Here is an 11,054-nt window from a genome sequence, read left to right as displayed (position 1 = left end):
AAATGATAATATGACTTGTTTATTCTGACATTTGTTGCTTTTGGTGTTACAGTCCTTAAGGATAAGCAAGAACGTCTTCAAACCTTGAGCTAATAGTTTAGGAAGAGTTTTTTGGCTTTAACACGATTTTGCTGCATAATCTGGAGATTTCTATATTATTTAAATATTTTCATATTTTATATGTATCTGCTTGTTTATCTTCTTCCATCTTCAGGCTACAGAGCCCCAGAGCAGCACAGTCAATGGAAATGGGGTGGAGAAGGCATCGTTCACATTTTAATATTCCTTTCGTTTAGTGGAAGTTTGTCCTCTGCTTCATTCTTACCCTTTCCTTTTGCTATGTTTTGGAAGAATGATTCAACACTATCTCTGGAGAAAAATAGCACTGTCTAAAATTTAGAATTACAGCAGTTCATTAGATTTACTCATCGGTTCAACCAGTGGTGTTCTCTTTCTTTTTTCCTATGTTCAAATTAGAAATGTCATAGATTTCTTTTGATACTACATGCCATTAATATCCTTATGTTAAATCTTTAATTTTAAGGTAATTGGAGGAAAAAAGCAGAACAGAATTCAATATAGAATACACATCTATATCCATTTCTGCACCCACCTTGGAACAGAACCCTGAGTTCTATTTTAGTGAACATTAAAATATCTGTTGTTGAATCATTATCTGTTACTTAAGACATAAGTAAACTAAAGCTGGGCAGTTGGATCGAAAGCCTCTGAAACAAGACTGTTCCATACTGATAAATGATTATCAATAGCCAGTAAGCTGAATTTTTAGTTCCTTGCTCAATTTGCTATATACTAGGAGTCAAAATGGGGGCTTTCAGGCCTAATTCAACCTAAAGGGGAATTTAAAACATTTGACAACTTTTCAAAGAATTTGTTTTCTCACAGTGGAGGGAGGAGACAGAGAGATGCCCCAGAACTCTGGCTTCTCTTGAACCCAGAAATTCAACTCTCACATTTCTAGGCTACAATTTTGCATGGCACCAGTCTGCTGGGTCTCCTTAGCTACTGGCCTCTTTAGACTGGACGCATTCTCTTCCATTCACCACGGTCCTCACTCTTCCCTATCACCACTCTTGACCCATTTCCCTTATTTATATAACTTGGTTGGCCACTGTAGGTATTTTTTATTAGAATGTTCATTATTACAAATCATAATTATTCCTTATGCCCCTTACCTGACCAGTCTCTCCACAAAGCCTCTCCTCCCCCCCATCCCAAGTATCCTTAGGTTTGTTCTCTCCTTCTGAAAGTTCAACATACTGTAGGTATTTGAATTAGCCAGCTACTGTCCTAGGCAGATAGGGCCTCAGCTTTTCTGCTTCTCCCATACAAGGGGGCCCTTAGAACTTAACAGCCTGTGCTTTATTTCTGACCATGACAATGACACTAGACAACACCTTAGCCTAAGATTTACAATACAGCCAGTGAGCAGTTTTCCCTGAACCCCATCTTCTACCTGTCTAGTTGGAATGAGAAGTCTAAATTCTAGGCTGAGGATTAGACTCCAAATGTGCAGGAAAAAAGAGTCAGAATGGTAAAGAAACCAATCCAAGGTCACACATCTATTCAAAGCTGTATCTGTCTTAGGAGCCAGAATTTTTTCTTTGGAAATCCACTCAGATAACCTAGAGGCAATGAGGAATCTCCCAGAAGAAATTATTAGGAGTCTCTGGGGTGGCTGCTCTGCAGGTTTGTGACTTAGACTTATGGAGAGCATTTGCCTCACCATGGAGTATCCGGTAGCCTTCAGTCCTACCTTGTCAGTGAGCTCTCACCAGGGTAGAACAGGCTGTACAGCAAGGTAAAGAAGCCAGCTGGAAGAAAGTTTGCAAGACTGAAGTTTGCAAGACTGAAGTTTGACATTTGTCACTTTCGTTTTTATTTTCTACTTTGGCTTCAAACAAAAGGATTCAGGAAGATAGCAACAAATCAAGCAAGCATCTGCTCATCGGGTTGTCTACTGATGCTTTCACCAAGCCTCCAGGATATTAAAAGGACAGGCATTGAAGTTCTGGCATAAAAAAAAACCATTTTATTTTTCATGACAAAATTGCCTAATCAGAAAGCTATCCAAGCCACAGGACCTTCAGAGGAAGAAATAAATCCACTCCAGGCTGACAGGAGGGTCACCTTGGCCATTTCTTCCCTTGCCTTAGGAGAAGGGCAGGTGAGGGAAGGACACCAATTTTGACTGGTAAATAGAGGATGCCACTAGAAGGCAGAAGATAATCAGGCTGTAGAGAATGATATGTTGGAAACAGCCTACTGCTGTGCTACTCTAACTGTGTCCACGGACCAGCCACATTAGCATCACCTGAGAGCTTGCTGGAAATGCAAATTCTCAAGTCCTAACCCAAACCCACAGAATCTGAGGGTAGAGCACAAGAGTCTAGTTTAACAAGCCCTCCGGGTGATTCTTATCCATATACTCAAGAATGAGAAGCACTAACCAAACACATCTCTATAGCATCCACACTAAAACACATAGGACTCCAGCAGAAACCTGAAAGTCCCCCGCCTATTCCTTGGGTGACATTTGATCTTTTCCCATTGGCATAGGGTTCTCACAAAAGCAAGACAAGCTCACGAGCGAAATAGATCTCATACGGGAAGAGTCTGCTCATGAAAAAAGATGTTATACTTCTAAGAACTGATTGCAAAAAAACAATACTTCCAACCTACTTTCAACTTAAACCTTCAACTGTAGGAGTTCTGTTCTTAAAATGGATTAACATTCCCTTTCAGTAGAGTTGCTGCTGAAATCTGAGGGGTCTGTTCCAGAATTTCAGGAGATTTAAGGGCAGGGATGAGACCCACCTCTGACGTCTAGCCTTGGTCTATCTCCCTCATCACCATGGTTCTTCCTCACTGATTGCCTAAGGACCTAAGGTTATAGGAGGGGCTGCACTTCAGTTTTCATGTAAGTGCTATAAATAGCCACACTTACAAAGGCTGAAATCATGGAAATCATACTGATTACTCTGATCTGGCAACATACATCAAAACTCCCACTAAATTCCCTATTGTACTAAGAAAAACACATGGAAAAATTTTAATTGCTCATTATCTGCAGGGACATCCAATTCAGTTTCTCTATTTATGGATGAGAAGACTGAGGACCAGGGTAATAAACTTCCAACATTTCCCCCCATGATAAATGTTGACAAGAGGTGTTTGAGTGGTCACCTACTATGGAGCCAGCATTATACCAAGCAACCGGAATATAGTGTTGAGCATGCTGTGGTGTTCATCCTCCCTGGACTCTGGGGCTGTCTCTCACCCAAGCCCTCAAAAGATCATTGCAAAAAGCATGCTGAAGAAATATTCCTTCAGTATATTGCCATAGTTAGAAAGGCCTTGCCAAAGAGATTTCCCAAAAAACAACAAATCTCAAATATACACAGAGCGTGTCCAGATCCCTGCAGAACCATGGTTTGTTCATCACAGATCATACTGTCAGTGGGAAACTCATCCAACACAGGCTTGTAGTAATGACATCAGTGGTGATAAGGAGGTTGGAAAAAGAAGTGACATGCAAAGATTGTGAATCACATTTCGTCTTAAGTGGTAGCTGTTCATCTTATAGGAGATATGCCACAGATCAGTTCTTTCCAATATGCATACATCACCTGGGGATCTTGTTAAAATGAATGTGGATTCTACCTCAGTAAGTCTGAGGTGGGGCCTGGGGCTCTGCATTTCTAACAAGCTTCCTTCCCTAACCTGCCAGTGCTGCTGACCCTCAGATCCTCAAAGTAACAGAGCTTTGTTACTTTGAGTAGCAAGCCCATAGACATCATTGACACCGTTTTTAAAAAGATAGGATATAATTTGTTGCTTACTTTAGTATAAGATGTGCATGTAGATGGCAACTAGAACCTTACAGCTGAGTTGTATGATCTTGCAAGGAATGTAATCATTCACATAAGAAATAAGCTAGCATTGAGCCTCACGGTGTGAGGGAGATGGAGGCTGGGCCTGAGGAGTCTAGAGACATATATAGAAATCAAGAAGGGGAAAGAACTAGCAACAGTCATAGAAACAGCAACAAAATTGATCAATTGAATAAAGAGCCAATGTTTGAATAGCCCTGAATAAGGTAGCCTGAGGAACCTCCTGAAGTAAAGCCCAGCTAGCATTGAAGAATGCCAGATAAGAATTAACCAGGCCTGGGAAACCAGACAGACTCACTGGCACAGAGCAGGAAATTTCAAAGTCTTAACAACAAGAAACAGGAAGAAATCAGCACAAGCAAAGAATGCCAGGGTAAGCACAGAGCCACAGATGGAGAGCTAAGCAAGCAGGGAGATGCCCAGGTGTGGGAAGTGAGCTTACCTGCTGATCTTCACCTTCCAGAAGGAACAGAGCAAGGGAAATAAAAGTATCCTGTTGCCAGAGGAAATAGTGTGCATGGCAAGGATTCCAGGAAGGGCTAAAGCATGGGAGCTGGAACACTGAGGAAAGGCCCAATGAGACATACTGAATCAGTAGCAAACTCACATGTTACTGAACCAACTAAAGGACTTATAATCCTTCCCAGCACAGACTGGACCCAGATACTGGGTGGGGCAGAATCAACAGGTGTGAGGTAAGTGGCTATAGCTGTAAAAACTGGCAAACAGTGCTGGCAGATTAGCAGAGCAGTGAATCTCAACATGTGGGCCCAAAACATCAGTATCAGCATCACCTGGGAAGCTATTAAGAAATGTAAATTCTCGGCCCCACCCCAAACCTACCTAATCAAAACCTCTGGGTGTGGAGCCCAGCAAGGTGTGTTTTCAGGAGACCTCCAGGGGATTCAGATGCACCATGCTCAAGCTTGAAAAGTACTGTGGTAGAGTCTATTGAAAGTGGACACAAATAAATGGAAAGATATCCATGTTCTTGGGTTGGAAGAATTAACATAATCAAAATGTCCATATTACTCAAAGCAATCTACACATTCAACACAATCCCTATCAAAATACCAATGACATTCTTCACAGAAATAGAATAAATGATCTTAAAATTTGTATGGAACCATAAAAGACCCCATAGAAATAAAGCAATCTTTGACAAAAGGAACAAAGTCAGAGTCATCATGCTTCCTGACTTCAAAATATACTATAAAGCTCTAGTAACCAAAACAGCATGTTACTGGCATACAAATAGACAAACAGACCAATGGAATGGAATAGAGAGCCCAGAAAATAACCCACACGCTTACGGCCAACTGATTTTCAACAAAGGTGCCAAGAATATACAGTGGGGAAAGAATGGCCTCTTCAATAAATGGTGCTGGGAAAACAGGATATTCACATGCAGAAGATTAAAAATAGACCCTTATCTCTCACCATATACAAAAATCAACTCAAAATGGATTAAAGACCTAAATTTAAGACTCAGTACTATGAAACTACTAGAAGAAAACATAGAGGGAACACTACATGAAATGGGAGTGGCCAGCACCTTTTTCAGTGAGACCACAAAGGCACAGACAGCTAAAGCAAAAATACACAAATGGGACTACATCCAACGGAAAAGTTCTGCACAACAACGAACACTATCAACAGACTGAAGAAACAATCTACAGAATGGAAGAAAGTGTTTGCAAACTACACAACAAACAAGGGGCTAATATCCAGAATATATAAGGAATTCAAACAATTCAACAGCAAATAAATAAATAAATAAATAGCCCAATTAAAAAACAGGCAAAGAGCTTGAGCAGACACTTTTCAAAAGAAGACATATAAATGGGCAACAGGCACATGAAAAAAATGCTCAAAATCACGAATCATCAAGGAAACACAAATTAAAAGCACACTGAGATATCATCTCACCCCAGTTAGAATGGTTATTATCAACAAGACAGAAAATAACAAATGTTGGTGAGGATGTGGAGAAAAGGGAATCTTCCTGCACTGCTAGTGAGAATGTAAATTGGTTCAGCCATTGTGAAAAACAGTATGGAGATTCCTTAGAAAATTAAAATGTGTAGTTTTTTAATTATACTTATTGATTCAGCAAATATGTGTTGAACATCTACTGTATTCGGACTTTAAAAATAGATCTACCCTACAACCCAGCTATCCCACTACTGGATATACACCCAAAGGAGATGAAATCAATATATAAAAAAGACACCTGCACTCCCATGTTCATCACAGCACTATTCACAATAGTCAAAAGATAGAATCAACCTAAATGCCCATCAGTGGATGAATGGATTTAAAAAAAAACAGTGGTAGATATATGCAATGGAATGCTATTCAGCTATAAAAAGAAGTGATATCCTATCATTTGCAGCAACGTGGTTGGAAATGGAGACCATCATGTTAAATGAAGTATGTCAGGCAAAGAAAGACAAATACCTCATGATATCACTCATATGTGAAATCTTAAAAAAAAGTGGTTCTCATAAAAGTAGAGAGTAGAATAGAGGTGGGGGGAGGGGGGAGAGATGGAGCTATATACTATTTACCATAAGTAAATCATGGTGCAGCATATGCATGTATTAAACAACACACCGTACCCCACAAATATGTACAAGTAAACGTTAAAATATTTTTTTTTTAAAAAAAAGGAAAAAGAAAGACAATTCTATTGGAAACAAAGCCAAGTGTGGCAAAGGAAAGTCAAAGACCTGGATTAGACTAAATCCAGTTTACGAAGGAAGAAAACCCAGAAGAGAGAATGTGAAAAAGTAATTAATAAAACATGCTCGGGGTTTAACAGATTTGGGCAATGATATTCAAAAGTAGAGTCTTATCAGCATTGAAGAATCAGCCAACCATGTGTACGGTACTCATTTTTTGATTCTGATAATGAGAAAAATCATGAGTGTCAAGAGGGCTCAACTGATATTATACATTTGAAAATCTTCTCATGCTGTATTTTTAAGAGACTCACCTAAAACAAGTGCTATTTGGTGCCACAGCTTGTGAAGATATACTCTCAGAGAGGGAAAAACAAACTTGGGAAAAACAAACACAGTGGTCTAATGTGATTCACATTCATTCTAATGTGATTCATTTGGCAAAAATATTGAGAAAGAATTTTGTTTTAAATATGAACACAGGTGTAGGACCGAAAAAAATGTGTAGGTTTTTAATTATACTTATTGATTCAGCAAATATGTGTTGAACATCTACTCTATTCAGACTCTAAGTATGCAAGACCGAATAAATCATAATCTCCTTCAAAATATTTGTAGTGTAATGCTAGAAGAAGAAGACAATAAATTAACAGATGGCACAGCTGTTCACCCAGGGAGCTGTGGGAGCATAGATGTTCTCCAGACAGCATCAGAGAACTCGTCTCAGAAAAGGAATGCTTAGTCTGACTGAAGAACAATACAGAGAACATCCTAGTAGAGGAAATGATGGGCTGGAAGGCATGAAGGCAGGAAATGCCTTGTGGGAAGTGCTGGAGACATGGAATGGCTGGGAAACAGGACACGAGGCTACAGAACTAGCTGGCAGAGACCAGCTCATGGTGGCTCTGGGTGGCATCCTGGTGACAATCGTGAGCAAGAGAGGACCAGGAAAAGATGTGCCCTTCAGAAAGACCACTCTATCTCAGTCATATGGTGAATGGGTTGAAGAGAGGGCCAGAAAGGAGGCAGGCAAGATCAGTAAGGAAGATTGCCACAATTGAGGTGATGGACTAGGACATTAGAGATCAGGAATGGAGAAATTATGCAGTTCTAAGGGATGGCAAGGCCTGTGGTGTGACATAACTGAAACATGCTGAGGCATCTGGATCAATTGTGGGATGGGCCCTAGCAATTTGTTACCGATATTAGCAACAAGTTGGCAATCAATTTCATTATTCTTATGACCTAAAGACAACTTAAGGCCATCCCTGCAATAATGTCAGTCTTACATTTCAATCTGCTTTCTGGAGTGGGAGAAGAAGGGCTGGTGGAGCTCACAGTAATCGCTGAATACCTCTGAGCAAGGCATTTGAGCATACAGCAGTGACAGGATGGGAATGTGCCCCTCCCTCCTGGAGCTCTCCAGATGCTGGCAAGCGGGGAGGTTATATACCTCACAGGCCAGGAATCAAGTTCACATCACCTGCAGGCCATCCTTTCCCTGCTTCAGTACATCGCCAACAAGAAGCAAAGGGAGGCAGGCTACGACCCTCTTCTTCTCCCTCTGACCTCAAGGAAGAAAGCTCTGACAGGCATTGAGGAAGGTCATCTTGAGGCCCCAATAGGCCAATGTTCTGGCAGTAGAGGCTTCCATGAGAGGAATGATTCAGACAACCTTTCTCTCTCTCCTGCTGCCAGATCTCTTCCCCTTGGTGAGATTAGTATGGTGATGGAAACTGTGGTTGCCTTCTGCTTGGGAAGGGAGTAACTACCCTCCCTCCCCTTGGCAGGCCAAGCAGGGCCAGGGAGGGGATCTCAGGAAAGGATGTCAGCTCGGGCCTGGCCCTGCTCTGTGTTACAGGGAGGAGTAGGGATAGAAGGATAAAAAGGGAATTCTTGAGGTTTCTGCAAAATCTAGATCAGTTCACCAGTTAGAAAAGAAGATGGGCATTTGCTCAACACAGAGCCTCGGTCATAAAGGCAGAGTGGGTATATGGCTCGCATTCCCTTGATCATACGTCGGTCCCTCAAGCACATGGTGTAGAAACTCTGATTCTGCTCCCAGAGATATGACTAACACCAAGTAGGGTCTAGAGGATAGTTTAATATTGAGGAATACAGAGTTTAAACGTCCTAAAGGCCCTGGAGGGATTTACAATAAAACATTAAATAACAATTTTTCCTAAGTGGTAGGATTCAGGTGATTTTTAAAATTTTCTTCTCTTTGATAATCAGAAACTTCTATAATGAATGTGACTTCCATTGATAATAATAAAAATTAAAATTATCTAAAATATTATTGCCATGTTCGACAAAGAACATATGAACCTACGACAAGAAGTAAATATTTTAGAATAACTGGTCAAAATTAAAATTACTGTCCATTCTATGGCTCAAAGATATGTAAAACTTACCCAAGTGCTACTAAAAAGATTACTATTCATAGCTGAGAAACTATACTGGCATATAAGTTTACCCACATGTAAGCCTGGTATGCCAGAATCCCGTTTCAATGCACTGAATTATACATAGGTTTCCTTAAGTGTAGGAAAATCAGCACCTCAGAGATTAACAAAGATGTGTTAAAAAATGGGAGAGACTGAAATAATCCATACTGATGAGAAAGAAAAAGAAGTTAGGCCAAAAGAAAAGACTTCAGTATCAGAGAAAACAGCCAGTGTCTCCAATCTAAAAATCGGTGTGCATGGATTTCAGGTGACTTTTATCTTCCTTAGTGTTTTCAGCATTTTCTGATCTTTTTATTATTAAAATTTTTTAAAACCTACATAGTGGTGAAAAAATATTTTTAAACTACATATCCAACAAAGGTCTAGTATCTAGAATATATTAAGAACTCTCAAAACTCAAGAATGCAAAAGTTCTAATTTCTCCACATCCTCGCCAACACTTCTCTTTCTTTTTGAAATTGTAGTCATCCTAATAGGTGTGAAGTGAAGTGGTATCTCATCATGGTTTTGATTTGCATTTCTCTAATGACTTATGATGTTGAGCATCTTTTCATGTGCTTATTGGTCATTTGTATGTCTTCTTTGGAGAAATGTCTATTAAAGTCCTTAGCCCATTTCTAGATTGGGTGGTTTTGTCCTTTGTTGTTGAGTTGTACGAGTTCTTTTTATATACTGGATAAACCCTTGTCAGATATATGATTTGCAAATATTTTCTCTCATTCTGTGGGTTGTCTTTTTACTCTCTTAATAGTATCTTGTGCATACAAAAGTTTTTTAATTTTAATCAAGTCCAATTTATCTATATTTCCTTGTATTTCCTGTGTTTTTAGTGTCATATTTAAAAACCCATTGTCTCAAAAAAGTTTAATACAGAATTTCCAATATGACCCAACAATTCCACTCCTGGGTATGTACACAAAAGAATTGAAAATGGAACTCAAACAGGTACTTGTACACAAATATTCATAGCAGCATTATTTAAGATAGCCAAAAGATGAAAATTCCCAACAGCCTGTCAACAGAATCATTTACATAATATTCCTCAAATGATAAAACTGCAGAGATGGAGAGCAGATTAGCAGTTGCCAGGGCATGCAAATATATAGGGGTAGCACAACAGAGTTACTTTGTGGTGATAGAACAGTTCTATATCTTGATTGTGATGATGGTTACATGAATCTATATACAGGATAAAATTGCCTAGAAATACAAACACACACACACGAATGCATGTCAAAATGGTGGAAACTAAATAAGATCTATAGTTAAAAGTGTTTTTCCAATGTCAATTTCCTAGCTTGATAGTGTACTACAGATGTATAAGATGTCACCATTGGGAGAAGCTGGAGGAATGGTACACAGGACTCTATGTACTATTTTTGCAACTTTCTCTGAATCTATAATTATGTTAAGATAATTTTTTAAAAAGAGTATCTAAATTGGTACATGAATACCATGGACACATTTTATCATGCTTCTTTAGCAAACGGGAAATTTCTCATGAAGTACTTAATGTTAAACTATTACAGTATAAGAGTGACCACAATACTAAATTTGGTATTATAGCATAAGAAAACCTCCTTTAAAAATTAGAAGATGAGAACAAAGGTGAAAATATAGGAAATTGATACAAATGCACCCATGGTAGAAATGGCCAAGCATGAATAAAACTAAGTAAACCATATTTTAAAAAAAAAAAAAATGTGCGTAGTGCACAATTCTTTCCATTTCCCAAATTGTCTGTGCACAGAACGGTTATAGTTGTGGTTTTATCCCCATGTACAGAAACAAGATATATATGTCACTGTTCCTAGAAGATGATGGGTAGTGATGAATACACATGTTTTTAAAGAAGAGGAAACTTGAAGTTGTAAAGTGAACAAGGAATTAAAGTGGGTGGCCCAGCAGAAGTGGAGGGCTTTGCAGTGAAGCTGGGGAGAAATAAGGAAAGCTGAGAAAAGGGAGGCCTTAGGTTCAATTCAACTTTT

Source organism: Galeopterus variegatus, unplaced genomic scaffold (genome assembly GCF_000696425.1).
Source record: "Galeopterus variegatus unplaced genomic scaffold, G_variegatus-3.0.2 Scaffold1433, whole genome shotgun sequence".
NCBI classification, from domain to species: Eukaryota; Metazoa; Chordata; class Mammalia; order Dermoptera; family Cynocephalidae; genus Galeopterus; species Galeopterus variegatus.
The sequence above is the reverse complement of the archived record's forward strand: the minus strand, read 5'-3'. Positions refer to the sequence as shown.